This window comes from Chaetura pelagica, unplaced genomic scaffold (genome assembly GCF_000747805.2).
Source record: "Chaetura pelagica isolate M959 unplaced genomic scaffold, ChaPel_1.0 scaffold559, whole genome shotgun sequence".
Lineage (NCBI taxonomy): Eukaryota > Metazoa > Chordata > Aves > Apodiformes > Apodidae > Chaetura > Chaetura pelagica.
In genome coordinates, this window is record NW_009970722.1 from 1,063,063 (window position 1) to 1,080,676 (window position 17,614).

General features: G+C 37.7%; 1 protein-coding gene across 1 annotated transcript in view; it reads left to right on the forward strand.

Annotated features, from left to right (window-relative positions):
- Positions 1-61: 61 nt before the first annotated feature.
- ZNF366 (zinc finger protein 366) overlaps positions 62-17,614 on the forward strand; it is a 31,995-nt gene continuing 14,442 nt past the window's right edge. Inside the window, exon 1 of the mRNA XM_010006374.1 lies at positions 62-143. The gene's annotated coding sequence lies outside the window, so the exon portion shown is untranslated. The remainder of the gene's footprint in view (positions 144-17,614) is intronic.

A 17,614-nucleotide genomic window follows, 5' to 3' on the forward strand; every position in this document is an offset into this window, starting at 1 on the left:
TGAAACACTGTCCCTGCTAGTTTTCTAACTTTACTGCAATCTCCGCACAGGGTGAGGGAGAGAAAGGGAGAGAGAGACAGAGATTACCAACATGAAAGCAGGTAGAGAGTGCAGGGCAAGACTTCTTCCAGCTTCATCAACTGGTAAGTTAAGTAAAAATGCTTTTATGGTTAACTTTTTAGAAAGTATTTAGTGTTTTAAGAAAAGGCTTTCTATCAGATACACATTTAACTGATAAAAAGCGTAATAACCATATGCATTGACAGGCAGTATGTTTACACTATAGATAAGTATAGTCTGTTTTCCAGATGTTGTTAATAATAGCATACAGTTTAACCAACCCAGACAAGATACTGTTTTCCAGTGAGACTGATAATATTCATAACATAATCTGCTTCTAACTTTATATAGAAAGCTTTTGCTACCAAAATCTGATTAGAGACTTCACTAACTTTATTCTGAATGTATCAGCAAGATTCACTGGACCATTGCTGAAATAAAAAGAGAAGCTGTGTCATATGCAAATAGATGTACTTTGTGTATCATCTGCCACTTCTGAAGTTTGCTCCAACCCACCCACCTGTGCTATAGGAGGAGAAGGATTAATAGAGGGTTTTTTCCCTTCAAACCCTATTGTGTTTATGACTACACATGTTTATCTCTACTCATCATTGTGTATGATTAGTGTAGGAACAGTGACATTTAGGACATGGTAAAACATGTCTAGGTTCTTACTGGAAAAAAAGGAAAAGGTTCATGCTATGTCATATATAACAACACTAAGGCTGATCACCAGGATGGACTGAAGTGTTTATTTGTTGTTTGTATGGTTGTAGATACCAATAATATTTTTCATGTGGGCTTAAATTTATCAGAATGATCAGAAGTGGCATGTATAATGGGTGAGTGAATGCAAGAGTATGTTTCAAATATTGGAAGAGAAAAATCCCCCCCATGTTTTTAGAAAGCAGAATGTTTTTTTGGAGGAGAAGAATTTGGACAGGTGTTGATTTATCTGCAGAAGGAGACCTTAGTCATCTTCTGATCTAAGATTTCTTGAAGCTGCAGCTCTCTGAGGTGCAGGGTGCTCTGTAGAATGCCCAGAGCCCAAACAGAGCAGCTCCCAATGGCTGGCTGGCAGGCACTGCGGAGAAGTACCAGACAGCTCCAGCTGCCCTGCTCCAGCTCCCCCTTCCACTGGGGCAGCTGGGCTATGCTTCCACCCCGGGATACCCATCTGCTCACCCCCCTTGCTGAATCAACTAGTGGAAAGGATTTTCTTCCACCTACATCTGATGCCTTTCTGCAAGTTTTTCCTTAGGAAGGAGTGATCCACCCCAAATTCAGCCCGATTTCTAGGTAAGTTGTAGATTCCTTTCACTTTAGGAGTAGCAGATGAATTCTTCCGAAAGACATGTAAGAATTTGTTTTTCATACTCTGTAGCTTAGTGCTGCAGCTTGGTTTAATTTGGTACCAGTTATTAGGTTTATTTGGTTATACTTCACCCACAAAGAATCCTCTGCTAATTGCAAGAAATGAGAGGTGCTACTATGTAAAAAACTTGCCCCATCTTTCACTCATGGTATCTGGGTTGACGTTTTATGTGACTAAATACCTATTCAAACTAAATAGATTAATTGGATAGAGAATTTGACAGTTACATGTCAAACATCTAGAAAACCACTTTTTACTTCAAGTGAGGAGTAGAGGAGTCTCCCAAACATTAAGAAAGTACACAAGCTCTGTATTTGTAGTGATACTTTGCTCAAACTGCAGACTGTTAGTCTGGATTGCAATCGCCTGTAAGTTTTGATCTGATCAGTTCAGAAGTTCAGTTTACCATGTAGCTAAGAGCCAGCTGCAGCCTTTAGGTACAGATTTTGTTTCTGAAAACATTAAGAATTAATATATTCTTTATTTGGACCATTTATATGGTAACATCTTCCTCTGAGATGTTTTCAGAAATACATCAGTAAAAAAATGTGTGTCCATAGTAATAGTAGGTGGCCAAAAGCACCACATGCTCTTTTAAAACTGATTTCCCATTAATGGGCACATTGAAAGACTGGTTTTAAAGGGCTGTTTAATATTTTGAAAGTAAAAATTAGGCTTTGAATTTTGAAATTCGCTCTTAGATTTCTCCTATTGCATTAAATTTTCCTTCAAATAATACATCTTTGCAATAGTTTGGAGTTAATTTGTTTTCACATTCTATAATTCATTGCTGGGGTAACTGTAACATGACAGTGTAATGGTAATTTGTAATACAACTAATATCTTTCTTGAGATGTCAGGAAGAGGAGATTTTTGGCAGATGTGTTATCCTATCCAGAGTTGCTGAGGTATTTACAAGCAGAGAAGGGTACAATCTGAGGCTGGATTGAGTACAGATCTACTACCAGTTTATGGCACAATTTAAATTTTTGTGAAATAAATTTTCAGTTACTAATCTCAATGTTTTAAAAAAATTAAATAAAGTTAAAGCATTAAATTAAGGATAAAAAGACAGAGGCTGTCTTTATTTTTCTTAAAGTCTTGTTGTTTCTATTGCTAGGAGCCATACATATAGCATACGTAAGTACATAGTCAGTCAGTATATGTAGTTTCCCAGATAATTATTTAAAGTCATTACATTTTATTTATTTTCAATGGTAATGAAATAAAAAAATATAGGTAGATGTTGTTTTTGTTCCAAAAAATAAAAACAAAACTACGCCAATGATGGTGAAGATGTTACAGAAATAAAAAAAACATAGGAACTGACAGAAGTGTTTATGTAAACGTCTATTGCCTTTTTATATTTAGGACCAGCTGCTTTCATGGTAAAAACTGTGGAGAATGTGAGCTTTCAAAGCAGAATAATAATGCTTCACGTTCCTAGTAAAATTTTGACAACTCTAATATAGATTTTTTTTAGCAGGAAAGAATTTGCATATTTGAATTTTAAGGAGATTTTTGTAATTCTCACATTCTTTGAAACAAGTCCATCCATAAGCGCCTTGCCTGAGGACTAGCTGGTTGTAGAGAAGATACTAATGGACTGAGATGCACAACATGCATCTCACAGATGGACATATTGGCATGTTTTTTAGGTGCCATTTCTAGTGGTGCCTACTTAGGCTGTGAAAAGCACAGGGGGGTGAATAATGTTAGCAATACAAGACAAGCCTCATTTACAGAGGCAGAAGACCCCATATAGCACTTTCATTGTTTCCAGTCTTTGATATTGCAAAGCCTCAACTGGAGAGGCATCTATCTAAATGAACAACTTCTCTCACCCAGATATATCAGAATAGCTCCCTGAGAAACAAAAGCAGTAAAAGCTGCATGAGGTAATAAGGGTTTTCTGTGGCCATGGTTTAAGACACAACTCGGGCAAAAGGTGTGCAAGGAAAGGCAGCTTCTTATTAGTCACTAAGAAATCATCCATATCTGCTGACCACTATTGTGTGTTCCCCAGTGGCAACTGATTCAATGAAACAAACCACTTCTTCATACTAATCTTACAAGGACTCTGTAGAGTGCTACAGATATTTGTATTCACTTGTTTGACGGACTTATTTTAGAATCCAACTGGCTTTTAAAAACAGACCACCAGTTATAACCAAATGAACATTTTAATTTTAAATGCAGTAGCTTTCCCCTCTCTAGCTTAACATCCCAGAAGAGCACTGAAAAAAAAGAAATGTCAGCGTGGAGAAGTAAGAATTGTAGAGAGACAAATAATATGAAGCTTTTAAAAAGAAAGAAACAAGTCTGTAAAAAAGATGACTTGGGGTTATCTTCTTTCTGCTAAAAAGCTGGTATTCTGAAACTGAAAGCTTTCCATTGCTGTTAAAATGCAGCGCAATTTTATGGACAATATCCAGATTTTCATCCAATGAAGAGGTCTAAGTTAATCTTAATCGGTTATACAAAACACATATTGAACTGCATGCTGGATATCTGATTTTACTTTATATCTACCTGGCAGGGACTAGTCCTTCTTGCCTGATCGAATTAAGAATATTACTTAATCTTTGTTTTAATTCCTTCCAAATTTAAAAACTTTGTGACCTTCTTTTGTAAAACAGTTTTATGCGAGTGTTATCCTAATCTTGATAAGCAAAACACAGTCTTTTCCCTCTAAACCAACATTTACTGTATTTTAAAGACTTCTAATGTCACTGGAAATAATTAAGCTAGGTAATATATTAAAAGAAAATATTTTTTTTGCGCAGAACGTTTTCAGAAGAAATAATGTGAATATTTGCCTTTTTTGTTGTTGCTTTGGGGTTTGTTTTGTTTTGTTTTGCTTTGTTCTTTAAACTCGCACTCCGTATTTCCTCCTTTGTATGTTAGAAAGTTACCTTATTAATTATTGAAATGAAAGATGAAAAAAAAAAAAGTAATTCTTACTTTCTCCCCTCTCTCTTTTCTACTATGAATGTTAAAAACATGGACATATTTATCTTCTATTTTTTGGGTGTACATGAATTAATGTGATTTAAAAGACAAAAAACTTAGGATAAATGTTTATTTCCTGAAAATCTGTTTTTTCCTTGCAATATCCATAAAAAGTAAGCCTGGAAATATCCAGTTTTTCAGGTGCTTACACTCATTAGCCTAAAACATTCAAGTATGAAGGTTCATTTAATTACAAATTCATTTAATTACAAAAAGCTACTAGGTATAGTGAGTCTCATGCATTGATAACATCACTTTTTGTTAATAAATTAGAGAAAGGTACAACTGATTTGAAACTGAAAGCAAGACTATGAGAAGGGTCATACATTTTTCTTGTTATTCATAGCTGATGCTGTACTACAAGGAATATCAATGTGCAGCAAGCAGGAATTGCCCATGAGGTCCTCTATCTGGAGGCCTCATGATGAATGGAAACCACCTAATTTCTGTACATGGAAAGAATTTTCCAGGTGGTGTGTCCGGGGTGGAGGAGCAGGCCTGGTGCTCTTGGATGGGAGCACGTGACTTTGCTCTTTCTCAGGGAGCAGCTTATTCTGCTCTCTGATAAGCCACAAGTGTGTTGGCTGTGAGGGACAAGATAGGTTCCAGTCTTCCTTTTCACTGATTTTTTGCTATTTCTGGCTGCGCGAAAGCCATTTTTGCTTTAGTCTTCTCTGGTTACTGTAGCAGTGTAACTGTTAGACTCTGCGGGGATGAAAGACCTTTTGTTTTGTGCAGGACTCTGTGATAGATCTGCTACTAAATTCTTTGTAAAGGAAAGAGTATGTGTTCTTAGCAACACCAAATGCAGTAGATTTCAACCAAAAAAATATACCTACTCTAAAGACATCCAGGAAGAACAGAATGGAATATAGTTACTTTTTCAGGTTTAGTTCCCTCTCTGAGGTGCTCTCTCAAGCAAGTAGTACTTCAGTTGTGGCCAAAATTTATTTGAAAGAATTATTTGAAAAGGAGGTGTCTTTAACTGAGTACTTCCAGGTAGCATGATATTTTTATACTTGTCTACTTTTTCTTCAAAGTAGTTAGAATGCACGTGTAATGTAAACAATATCAGGAATCACAGATCACAGAATCACAGAACATTAGGCATTGGAAGGGACCTCCAAAGATCATTGAATCCCACTCACTACTGGAGCAGGACAAAAAATCCACACACAAGTAGGTCAGGTCACTCAGAAAGGCATCCAGACAGGTCTTGAAAGTCTCCAGAGAAGGAGACTCCACAAGGTCACTGAGCAGCCTGTTCCAGGGCTCTGTCACCCTCACAGTAAAGAAGTTCTTCCTCATGTAAAGATGGAAATTCCTATGCTCAAGTTTAAGTCCATTGCCCCTCATCCTATCACAGGGCACAAGTGAAAAGAGCTTGTCTCTGCCTTCTTGATGCCAAGCCCTCAGGTATTTACAGACACTATTAGATCCCCCCTCAGTTTTCTCCTCTCTAGACCGAAAAGCCCCAGGTCTCTCAGCCTTTCCTCATAAGGCAGGTGTTCCAATCCCTTCATCATCCTCATAGCCCTTCATTGGACTCTCTCAAGTAGATCCGTGTCCCTCTTGAACTGGGAAGCCCAGAACTGAACACAATACTCCAAGGGAGATCTCACTAGGGCAGAGTAGAGGGGGAGGAGAATCTCCCTCCATCTGCTGGGCACACTCCTCTTAATACACCCCAGGATACCATTGGCCTTCTTGGCCCCAAGGGCACATTGTTGTCCCATGGATAACTTGCTGTCTATCAGGATTCCAAGGTCCTTCTTTGTTTGAACCAGCTGGTGAGCATCAGTCCACTTTGGGTTAGTTCCCTAGTGCAGGTTTCTGAAGCTATGAACATTGTCCTGTGTTTGTTCAAAACTATATTCCCATGATAGGAATCTGGAAAACTGCAGATGACCTCCTGAAATAACAAGTTGACAACAATGAGCTTGTAGGTTAAGCAGAAACTAAACCCATGCATTTATAAAGGTAGAAGAAATTTTTATTTTTATTTTTTTTTCCTGCAGTACCACAGAGGGGAATCACATCAGCACAAATGTTACATCAAACATATTTTCTGCGTAATGCTGCACGCACAATATGAGGTTGCCAAGGTTGCCAGAATAATTTCATATTTTTGTTTGCAGCATTTTGTCAGGATGCTATGGAAGCAGTCACTAGTATTGGAGAAATGATGCTGACTGATTCCTCCTCCTTATTTTCTCTTCCTTCTACAAAAAAAAAACAACCAAAACCACAAAATATGAATTAAAGTCTTTTAATTCTTAGGACATTAATTTCTTTTTTTCTATGTCTCCCAAAATGGGAAACCCCCCTAAACTTAAGCCACAGGTAAAGAAACAGGTTGAACAGACATCACTGCATTCTGTAGTAAAATTATCAGGATTCCCTCCAAGGACTGCAGTGAGGATCTTCATCAGCTCCCTCACTACTAGACATAAAAAAACGTGTGAGCAGGCGTCCAGTGCAGGGCACTGAACATGGTTATGACAGTAACCTGGAACAGAATTCATACAACTGTTTATCCTCTGGGTAATCTCCACCTGACCATGCCACAGCCTTGCCTGCCATTCCTCCCAAAACACAACAGTAATTTCTAGCAAATCTTCCAGGTGTTTATATGTAGCACTTGGCATTTTCCCAGGGAAAAGGCCCTGCATAGGAATATTTGTAGGGTGGGGACTGAGAGAAAGTGTTATATTAATATGTAAATTGGTTTTTTTTGTAAAAATTTGATTTGCATTGCTGTTTCTTAGTCACGGGATAGAGTTACAGTGGTTTGACGTGGGTTTTTTTTATTTGTTTCTTTTCTTTTTTGTGATTAAAATCTGAACTGAGCAAGCATCCAGAACAAGGCTTTGGTGAAGGATTAGTACTAGAGCATTTTGGGATATGTTCAGAATTTAAAATTTCAAGTATTTTGAGTTGCTTCTTACTTTCTTTTTTATTTTCCTTTGGCTAAAAGTAATTTCTTATTTGTTTGTAGCTTTAGTCTCTGTTGCAGTATCTGCTGATGAGGTTTGGCTAAGTCTGAGCTGCCATTCCTACTCCATATGCTAGTTTTTTGAATTCAATAAAACTGGCATTTTAAATCTGTTTCAGTTGAAAATAATTAACCTCAAGATATTTTTCCTGTTAGTTGATTTACACAGAGACTTGCTTTTCAATTGATCAAAATCACAAAAGTAGTAAAAAATTTGTTTTAAATTTCAGATTTAATTGGCTGGAAGGTGCAATTAACTGCTAATGGTGTAGAACAGTGCCAGCAGGCTAGCTTGAAGAACCAGCAAGCTGGCTGAAAGGCGGAAGGTGGCTCTCGGCTTTAACATAACAAAGAGCTGGGAGAAGTCATGACCATCACTCTGGCCTCCATAGAGGTGATAATGACACTGGGACTACAGTAGGAAGGAAAGCTCAATCTATTTCCTTTTTAAAGGTCATGAATGCCAGTGAAGGGTTTACTTTCAAAACAACAGTCCAAGCAGGACAGCATGAGGGTTATGGAAGGGCATGCTTTTTCAGTCATTCTAATTTCAGGTGTTCTGCATCTGTCTGTTACTTGTTTTAAAATAGCGATACTGTACAGCTCAAAACCCCTCAGTTTCCACTTCACTCTATAGTGCTTAATGATTGTGCTTCAAAGGCGGTAAGATTATATCCAAAGGGTTCTATCAAGGATTCCACACCCTGTTAAATATTAATATTTTCCTACCTGATTCTTCCTTATATTTATCTTATTTGTAGTTCTTATCTTCGACCTGTCTCTTGATATCTGTACAGTGAGAAAAAAAATAATCCTAAAGCTGTATTAGTTTTATTTGTTCATTTTCCAGAGGAAAAACTATTTAATACCTAGGATTTCAATGGTGCCAAAACTGTACTATTTTGATTTGCCATGGCAGATATGGAAGTACACTGGAAATGGGGATGGAGTGATAAGACTACTATAAACAGTGGTTAAAATGATTCCACATACTTCATAAAAGCAGGGACAGATGGATGGTTACAGCCTTTGACATGAGAGCTCCTTATCCACCTAAGAAAAGGAAGAAATTTTTCTTATTGGCATCATCTCATAATAGCTAAATCCCAAATCTTGTTCTCAGTTACACCCTAGATTTTCCACAATTATCTCAGCACAATTTAGATAGTGCCAGGGAGAAAACAGGGACAGTTGCTTAGGATTAATTGCTACCATTGTTTAAATGAGTAATTCAGTAAGCTGGCCAACCTGTTGTCAATTCCAATAACCAGCGAGGGCAAGACAAATTGCATTTCACCCCAGTCTGCTGGCACCACTTAAGATTTGCACATTTGAAACTCTGCTACTAGATGTGTTTCCCACATCACCATCATGGCCAGCCTGGTCCATCAGGCCATGGTCTGGAAATTCAGTATACCTATGCTCACGTGCTCGTGGGGACCCAGCATTTTAAGAATATTTCTATGAAACTGAACACCCACGAATCACACCAAATTCACTGCAAAATACAGCAGTCACAAAGTTTGATACTTTTATTAGTTTTCCTCCCTCCTGAGGAGTCTGAACTCACACCTGAAGCTTCTTAAAGGACTGCCCTAACTAGAGCCTCTGAGGATAACACTGCTTTTCTTTGGCTGGAGCTGGGCCTATACTCAGGCAAAAATTCAAGTGCCAGTGGCCAGAGAGCAGAGCGAAGTCAGATGGGGTAGTCAGCTGCTGCAGACTCCATCCCACTGGAGATAGGTTCAAGCTTCCCTCCAAATGTCACCTCTCAAAGTTTATTGAAAGTTAAAGGCACTTCACCCTTGAGAGTGACTGCATTTATGGTTTTGCTACAGCATCAAGTCCTTTTTGGTTCATTCTACCTTGTAAGCCCTTCTCTGCAGAGCCAAAGCTCCAGAAGAGGGGACCAAGGGTCCAATATGGGTGAATGTGATTTGTTAAGGTACATCCTCAGCCTGAATGCAGACTTGTACTCATTTTCTGGGCAACAGCTTTCAGCATGCAACCTTGAGGTTCTGTTTTCTTTTCGACACAAGTAAACTAGTCCAAAATACCCAAGACAGTTTCTTCCTGACATGAACATCTTCAAAACAGCCCAGTGCCACATACTGCCTAGCCTACTTGAGGCAGCAGTTCACTTCCCATGTATCCTTCAAACTTGAGTATGAACGTATTCCAATTTCCTGTTTGTTAATAAAATGAAATGAAATAAAATAAAATAATAAAAAAGAGAGTGGCTTTGTACAATTAAAAAAACCTCTAACTATTAAAGACTTCAATTAAAGTGCTATTAGCGAAAATAATGCACCTATACAGTGGCAAAATAATGGTTTCTAAAGATGGTACAAATTGAAGCAGGACAGGGTCAGCTGTTCAGGGAGTTGATAAGGAGATGGAAAGTAAAGCATAATAGTAACAACCTATAGTATACATGGATTTCAGAGAACTTTAAGGAGAAAAAATATAAGTTTCAGGGAGAGGTAGATTGAGAATAGCATAGATGGGCACCTTTCCTCCTGCTCAGTGCAGCTCTCACTGCCTGGCTCCCCTCTAAATCTCTGGAGGCATAAGAACCTTCATCAAAGCATTCAGAGATATCTCACTTCAGCCCATAAGCAACAGTTATCTTTGGATTTTTATATTTAATAACTTTTACCCACATCCATCCTTTATGGAATAAGAAAAAAATCAAAATACAACATTGCCTGGATGCATTCCTGTGTGGCCTGCACTATGTGATGGTGCATTGGCAGGGAGGTTGGACTAGATGATCTCTAGAGGTCCCTTCCAATCCCTACCATTCTATAAGTCTATGATATCTGGATCAGAATAGCTATGAGTCATAGACAGCTGTGGGCCTGAAGACAATTCTGTTAAGTTGTTGTGATGTTTCCTCCTGTTTCTTCTTTTCTCCACAAGACCAGTATCTTGGGTCAGCTACACTAGTAGCCTGAGCTATACTGCTGGTTTTTCACCTTCCTGTACCTCACTAGCAGTTGTTTCAGGCTACACGTGGCAGGTTTCTGTGGAGGGGAAAAGAAAGGCAAGAGCATGGGCCAGAGTGCAGCTTTCTGTGGGCAGAGATGGGGCAGGGCTGCGCTGTGAACCCAGAGGCAGAGATCTGCCAGCAATCATCTGATCTCTCTCCATTTCTTCCCACCCTGAACTAGCCTTGCATTCCCTTCAGCACCAGAGAATCAGGCAAGCAGAGGTGCTCAACTGAGGACGTATAATCCTTGTCCCCTCACACACTTTGAAACCAGACAATTTGCTGCACCTTTCAGGGTCCCACTCATGTGTAACTGGTTTCAGGTGACTTTGTGTAGACGGGTAATACTTCAGAGCCTGTGGACTTAACATCCACTTCATTATCCAGGTTATCTATGTGCTGCTGACCATTTTAGCAAACAGAATAGAGAAGCAGAGAAAGAGTGAACCATAGATGGAACAGAGAAGTGAAGAGGGAAGAAAACTCACAAAGAGGAAGAAAAAACAAAAAACAAAACAAAACAAAAAAAAGGAGAAAGGAGGGTAAGAAAAAGTGAACTAAAGAGACAAAACAGCAGCAAGGCTAAATGAAAAATAAAGGGCACTTTATATGTATATGGTAATGACTAGACATTGTACTGGTCAGGAAATTACCAATAAGGCCCTATTGCAGCTGTTCAGTGGTTAACCTAGCCATACTGCTCTGTGGCTTACACCCTCTGTCTTGTTAGGCACCAGAAAAGTATTGAGAAGGATAGCAAAGGTTTTGCTACACTAAAGACAAAGCACACATAAAAACAATGAGAGAGACAGCAAACAGTTTCACTAAACTGAGAATACAGCACTCATACTGGAGAGAAGAATACCTACAGCTACCTCACTAGAGCAACTGGGCAAATTGTTTTTAATATAATCAACACCACTGCTGAGAAGCAGGTTCTGTCATAAACTACTCTATAAGGACATCTCATGCCACAAATTGTGACCTTGCTTTGGCAGGTTGGGTGATGGGACTGCTTCAGACTTCCAGAGGAAGAAATCTCAGAATATAATTTAATATTTTCAATAATGATTCAAAAATAAATAAATCTCTAAGTTATGGAAAAGTGAATGTGCATTTATTTTTACATTATTTTAAGCATTTCCTCCATTACCTGTAAATAATTATTCTCCCTGAAAATTTAGTACAAAACCAAGTTACATGTAGATATGATTACAAAAGCCATTCCAGACAGTACGGGCAAATGGGTATGTTTCCTAAAATTCTGTATTCCCTGCTAAAATAAATAAAAAATGTTAAAATTTGGGAAGAACAAAGACAGTGCAGGGAAGATATTTCTACTGCATAGTTTGCTGAGAGAAGATCCATTTCTTCGCTGGTGTCATTGCCCAGAAAACACTAAAACAGCTACACTGCATAGAAAGCCCTTTAGAGCAGAAGGAATGTCTAAAATTATCAAACTTAAACATCATGCAAAGAAGACGTGCCAAACAGAGGCAATGAAGGAAAAAAGCCCCGTCATCATTTAATATATAAAATATCTTGGAAAGTTCACTGATTGTTGCATCTCTTTATGATGTCATGTTCAGTTGTTTAAACGTGTCCGATTTTTTAATCAATTATGTTTCTTAGGTGTGTGATTGTATGGATTCCATTACACTTGTCTAAAAACGCTACAATCTGTTAACCTGCTGTCTCAGGATATCAGTTATTTTTTCCCATATGTATACTGTACATTTGTAAAAAAATACAAAATTTTGGTCTTCTCATAGAGGGGTTCATACCTCAATGAACAACAGAACCCATAACAAATTACAAGGAAAATTGTTAAGGGTTAGTTTCAGAGTTCATTGGAAGCTATGAAGTTACCAAATCTATCAGTTTCCCTTAACAAAGCATTTGCTGAAGAAAACCCCACATTTGTTGATGGAAAGAAGAAGTTTTATCCTGAAGCCTGATACCAGCAGATGAAGGTAATTTCCCAGGGAGAAGTGAAAAGACACCAAGCTCCTCAGTATTATCATACTAATGTAGGAAGAAAAAACTTGATCTAGTCCACTTCTCATTTTCAGTCATTCCAGATCATGATCGTGAACAATTGTTTACCTGTTTGTAATTCAAATTGTATTAATTATGTTAATCCAAAAGGCAAAGAGAAATATTTGTGGCAATATGTTTTTCTTGATAGTCTTATTTCAGAAGATGATTAAGCTGATGGTTAAACCATGGACTTCATTTGACACCAGGTCTACACGCATGTCTGAAAGAGAAAACAGGTGTTTGTAGAAGAGACATTGGAAAAGATTTGAGCAAACTCCAAAATTACTTCTTTTCCCAGTTCAGGCCTGGCTTTTCTAAGGCTGTGTTCCTAATCAGTATCTGCAGTCATTGATTTTGCATACCTGCCTTAAGTCCTTGTTTATTTTTGCAAGGTAGTCCAAATTTCTGCCTTCTCTTGGCTTCACACTGTGGCAGAAAAAGTGCATTCTTTATTTAGAATGTAAAACACAACTTAGGTTTCCTTCAAATAATGTAGAATGAGGACTTCAAGGCTTATTTGGATTTATTATATATACTCAGTTTATATATAAAATGCACTCTGCTTATATACTCAGCTTGAGCATATTAACATAAACTCATTATATGTTAACAAACTCAATTTTATTTTTTTTTTGTATTTTTGTGCCTGAAATGTTGATATTTATGCCTGGAGAAAATGGATGGAAAACATACCTTGCTTGGACTTACCTAAAGAATAAGATAGTAGGGTTGACATTGACTTTAGAGAGGTTCCAGTATAAGTTTGAACATGGTCTTTTACCTTCTGCCCTCATCTAATGACTACAGTTGCTCCAGCCTAGTAAATAAAATACCTTACATTGAAAAAAAGTATAAAAATAATCCATTATTGAATAAGAATGTTGGTTTGAGCCAATATTTAATGAATCTAGTATTGAAATAACTAAATATTTTGAGCATATTTAGATCTGCATCATTCAACAAGGCAGCACTTACAACCAAAAACCTGACTGTGCAAATGACAATCAGAGGCATGGATTTTACAGATATGGGCATTATTATTATCTAGTTCAACTTATTTCTCAAGACAGGCCATGAATCCAGCAAAACAGACAAGATACACTTAAAAATTACAGCTTAAAAAAATATCCATATGTTTGTTTTCCAACTCTCCAAAATTATGGAGAGTCACAGAAAAAAAAAAAGGAACAGCAACATTATTGCACAACTTCCCTCATACACTGGCAGCAGAAAATAAGTGGAAGAGAAAGGGAAAAAATGGGCTTATGGGAGCATTCATGATGCCATTGAGGGGGACATGGTAAGGAGGGATCATATGTGTACTAACTGAAAATACCTGGTTACCAGTAATAGACACATTCCTGTTTGCACACTATTCCTGGCATTTTTCAAGTCTGAGAAGTAACTCAAAGCAGTGTAAATTTGATAGGGAAGACTGCTTCTCTGCCAAGATGAGGTGAATTAATCATAGACTGGTGAGAGTTTACATGAATAGAGAGTGAATAAAACCAAGTAGAGAATACTGTGCTTAGTTCAACAGCTGTCAGACTGAATAAATTTAAAAGCAAAAACTATTTCAAAGTGTGAACTGAATGAAGGAGATCCTATTAAACCTATTAGGGTAACCATAACAATCTCTATAATAAGTTACAATAGTCAGCTACTGAAAGAAAGCAGCTGGTTATTCACTAAGGCTGAAGCTCTCCACCTGCTCAGCTTTACCTTGAGAAATGTAATAGTGTGTCATTTTTCACTGATCTTCACCACATCCAACACATAAACAGTGGTTAGATATAACTCTTTCCTTACAGATGCCCATATTTCAGTCTCCAAAAGGACACTAGAAATGCACTCTCATGGGGCTTAGTTTCTACAGTTATACATGTTCAATTAAACATAGAATTTCTCTTCCAGCTAAGAGAAGCTGTTCAGCTTGTTCAGTGTTTAGACTTCATATATTTTTCCTCTGTTTCATCTTGTTCTGAAATAGCAAACACAAATTCAAACCTCCTAATAAAGTACACGTTTCCCTTTGTCTGATGATATGTACCACTTTAAACTCATCTTGGTCTCATTCCTAGTTTTATAATTGTGTTGCCCAAGAGAAAAATTAGAACAGTAGTAGTCAGAGTTTAAGCTTGAAAAACTTCATAACCTCACATTTTTTATGGTTGGACTTACTATTTAGGTCAATAGACAAAATACATTTTCACACAGGAAACAGAATCTTGGTTCTACTGAAGTCTGAAGAAAATTTACTGCCTACTTCAGTACAGAATGTTGAAAGGACACTGTAAAAATGTATATGCTTGTAGAGTGAATAGCATGATTTACATACTTCAACAAATAGTTTGTAGAAATACGACGAGTGGAAGTGAGGAAGTAAACAGTGATTCATATTAATGTTAAATCTCTTCTTATTTCATGGAAGTTAACTCAACAGATTTATGAGCTGCTGCATAGGTATTCTGTTTTGAAATTACCTCAGTAACTATCTGAACTCACTGTAGCCATTCTTTTATTCTTTTGGAAGGGCATTTGTTCTCCTTTTTTTTTTTTTTTTTTTAAACAGTGTATCTCCAAATACCTGTTTTTACAAAGAACAAAATTGTGAGGATGTTTATCTGATATAAAGAAATTAACTTTTTAATAAGGTCTGGAGTGCTCAGTTAAGGGGTTTTTTTTATGTTTGAGTGTTAATAAAGCATCAAAACTTCTATCTCAGTGATCTTTCTTTATCGAGTTTTCAAAACTGAGAAGTTGAAACTCTTCGGATAAAAGCTAAAATTTTTAATGTCTTTCCAGGCTTAAACTAACCTCAATGTTTAGAGTGATACTTGTGCTACACAGAACTACACTTCAAATGCTAAGTGCTGAAGAAAGAAATAAATCTTGAAGTGATTATACAGGAAACAAAAAGGCATCCCTAGGAGATTTTCTTTTCAATCTACCTCCCCCTTTTTATTTTTGAGTCTTAAAATGAGATCATCTAATCCGGAGTCAGAATGAAATTATTGGGGAATTGTGCTATTAAAAGCTATAAAGTTCTCTACTTAATTATTTTTTTAAAAGAAAAGATTGCTACTTAACTAGTTCTTGCATGGTGGCCAAATAAGAAGTTTCTTACTGTTTCCTTGGGCCTCACACTTTTATGGAATCAAATTCTGGTAAAGGTGAGGTTCATGCCTCCATTCAAATGAGTAAGGGTTTCTACCCACATGAAAGAAGATCATAGAATCACAGAATGGTTTATGTTGGAAGGGACATTAAGGATCATCTAAATACAACCCCTCTGCATTGGCAAGGACACCTCCCCCGAAACCAGGTTGCTCAGAGTCCCCATCCAACCTGGCCTTAAACACCTCCAGAGATGAGACATCCACAACTTCTCTGGGCAACATATGGCAGTGTCTCACCACCCTCACACTAGGGAATTTCTTCCTAGTGTCTAACCTAAATCTTAGCTCTTCCAGTTTTAATCCATTATCTCTTGTTCTCTTGCTACAAGCACTTTTTAAAAGTCCCTCCCCAGCTTTCCTGTATGCCCCGTTCAGGTACTGGAAGGCCACTATGAGATCTCCGCAGAGCTTCTTCAGACTGAACAACTCTAGTTCTCTCAGCCTGTCTTCATAGGAGAGGTGCTCCAGCTCTATGATCATCTTTGTGGCCTTCCTCTGGACTCAGTCCAACAGGTCCATGTCTTTCTTATGTTTGGGGCTCCAGAAATGGACACACTACTGCAGGTGGGAGAGGCTACATTTGATCTTTACACAATTTCTTCATTATGGTGCTTGGCAGATTGGAGGGAAAAGAACCAGCAAGGTGATCCCTATTTATACTGCAAATCTGTACTTCCCCTCCCTTTTAAGTGCTCTTTCATTGGATTATATAGTGCCTCTCTGTTTGTGCTGGTCACTGACTGTTTGAATGCTTTCCCTTGTAGGCTTCATCCCATGATGTGTGTAGTCGTGGAGAGTGGAATAAACCCATTCACTCAGTGAAAGCAGTCAAAGGTTAGTATTGCAAGGAAATTGTTTCTTTCTAGTAATTTCAAGCAGGCACAGCCTCTGCCGCAACTCTGTGTTCCAGAAAGACTGAATTTTTGCATGAAACAGACTGTGGAAAAAGGGAGTAACTGGCAGCCAGGACACAAGAAAGCGATTAGAGAAAACTTGCTGTCACTTCTGTGTGTATTTGGCAGCATTTCAATAATCTAACAAAAACAGTAAATAACATAGATGAGTTCTCAAGTGCTAAGAGCTTTCTGAAGCACTTTATGGCCATATTGCTAGGAAAGAATCAGATACACAAAATAAAAGGTATTTGAGAGACAGGCCTGTACTTTAAAGGGAAGATTTTGGTCTACAAGCATATTTGTGTTCCAATTAATTTTTAAAAAAGCAAGCCTTTTCTTTTTTGGAAAGAAGTGGAGTTTTTTTCAATATTCAGAGGATTCCCTTCCCTTTCTCCCCTTTTAATAACTCAAGCCTTTTTGTCCAGAAAATCTTCAAGATCTAACTTTTCCGTATTTTGCCTAGGGAGTTAGGGTGACAAGGATACACAGCAGAATGCATACTCAGTGAGCTAAGGACTGAAAGTCAGATCCTGACAGAATTGTTAGGTACTTGTCCCAGTTGTAAGCAGGTTTTTTTTAGCCTTTTCCACTACCAGAGGTGTTTTTAGACTCATCAGTTTAGAGTTCTTTGAATTTGTGCTTCAATTATTAACCCTTCTTTGCACATTGATTGATCTCTTTATCTGAATTTCCCCTCATTTTTTCCTCAGTTTTGTCACTGAACCTTTGGCTTCACACAGTATCTCAAAGATAATTCCACAGTCTGTCATGTTAGAAGGAAGTAACATGTTTGCAAGCAGGTTTTTAAGATGCTTTCTCCTGTCCACAGGTTACTAGGTCACAGAGGTGTGCTTTTAGCTATCTTCAGAAGCAGGCTTATCCAGCACAGAGCTTCCTGAAAAAGACAGGAATGTCTTTAGTACTCCAACAACCTTCATGCTCTCCACCCAGAATTTCTAAAAAATGGTGTTATAAATAGCATCAACATGTCACAGGTGACAGGGGAAAATATATTTAGTTTTCCAACCTAACCTCTGCCTGGTTGGATAGTTGCATGTACAGAAA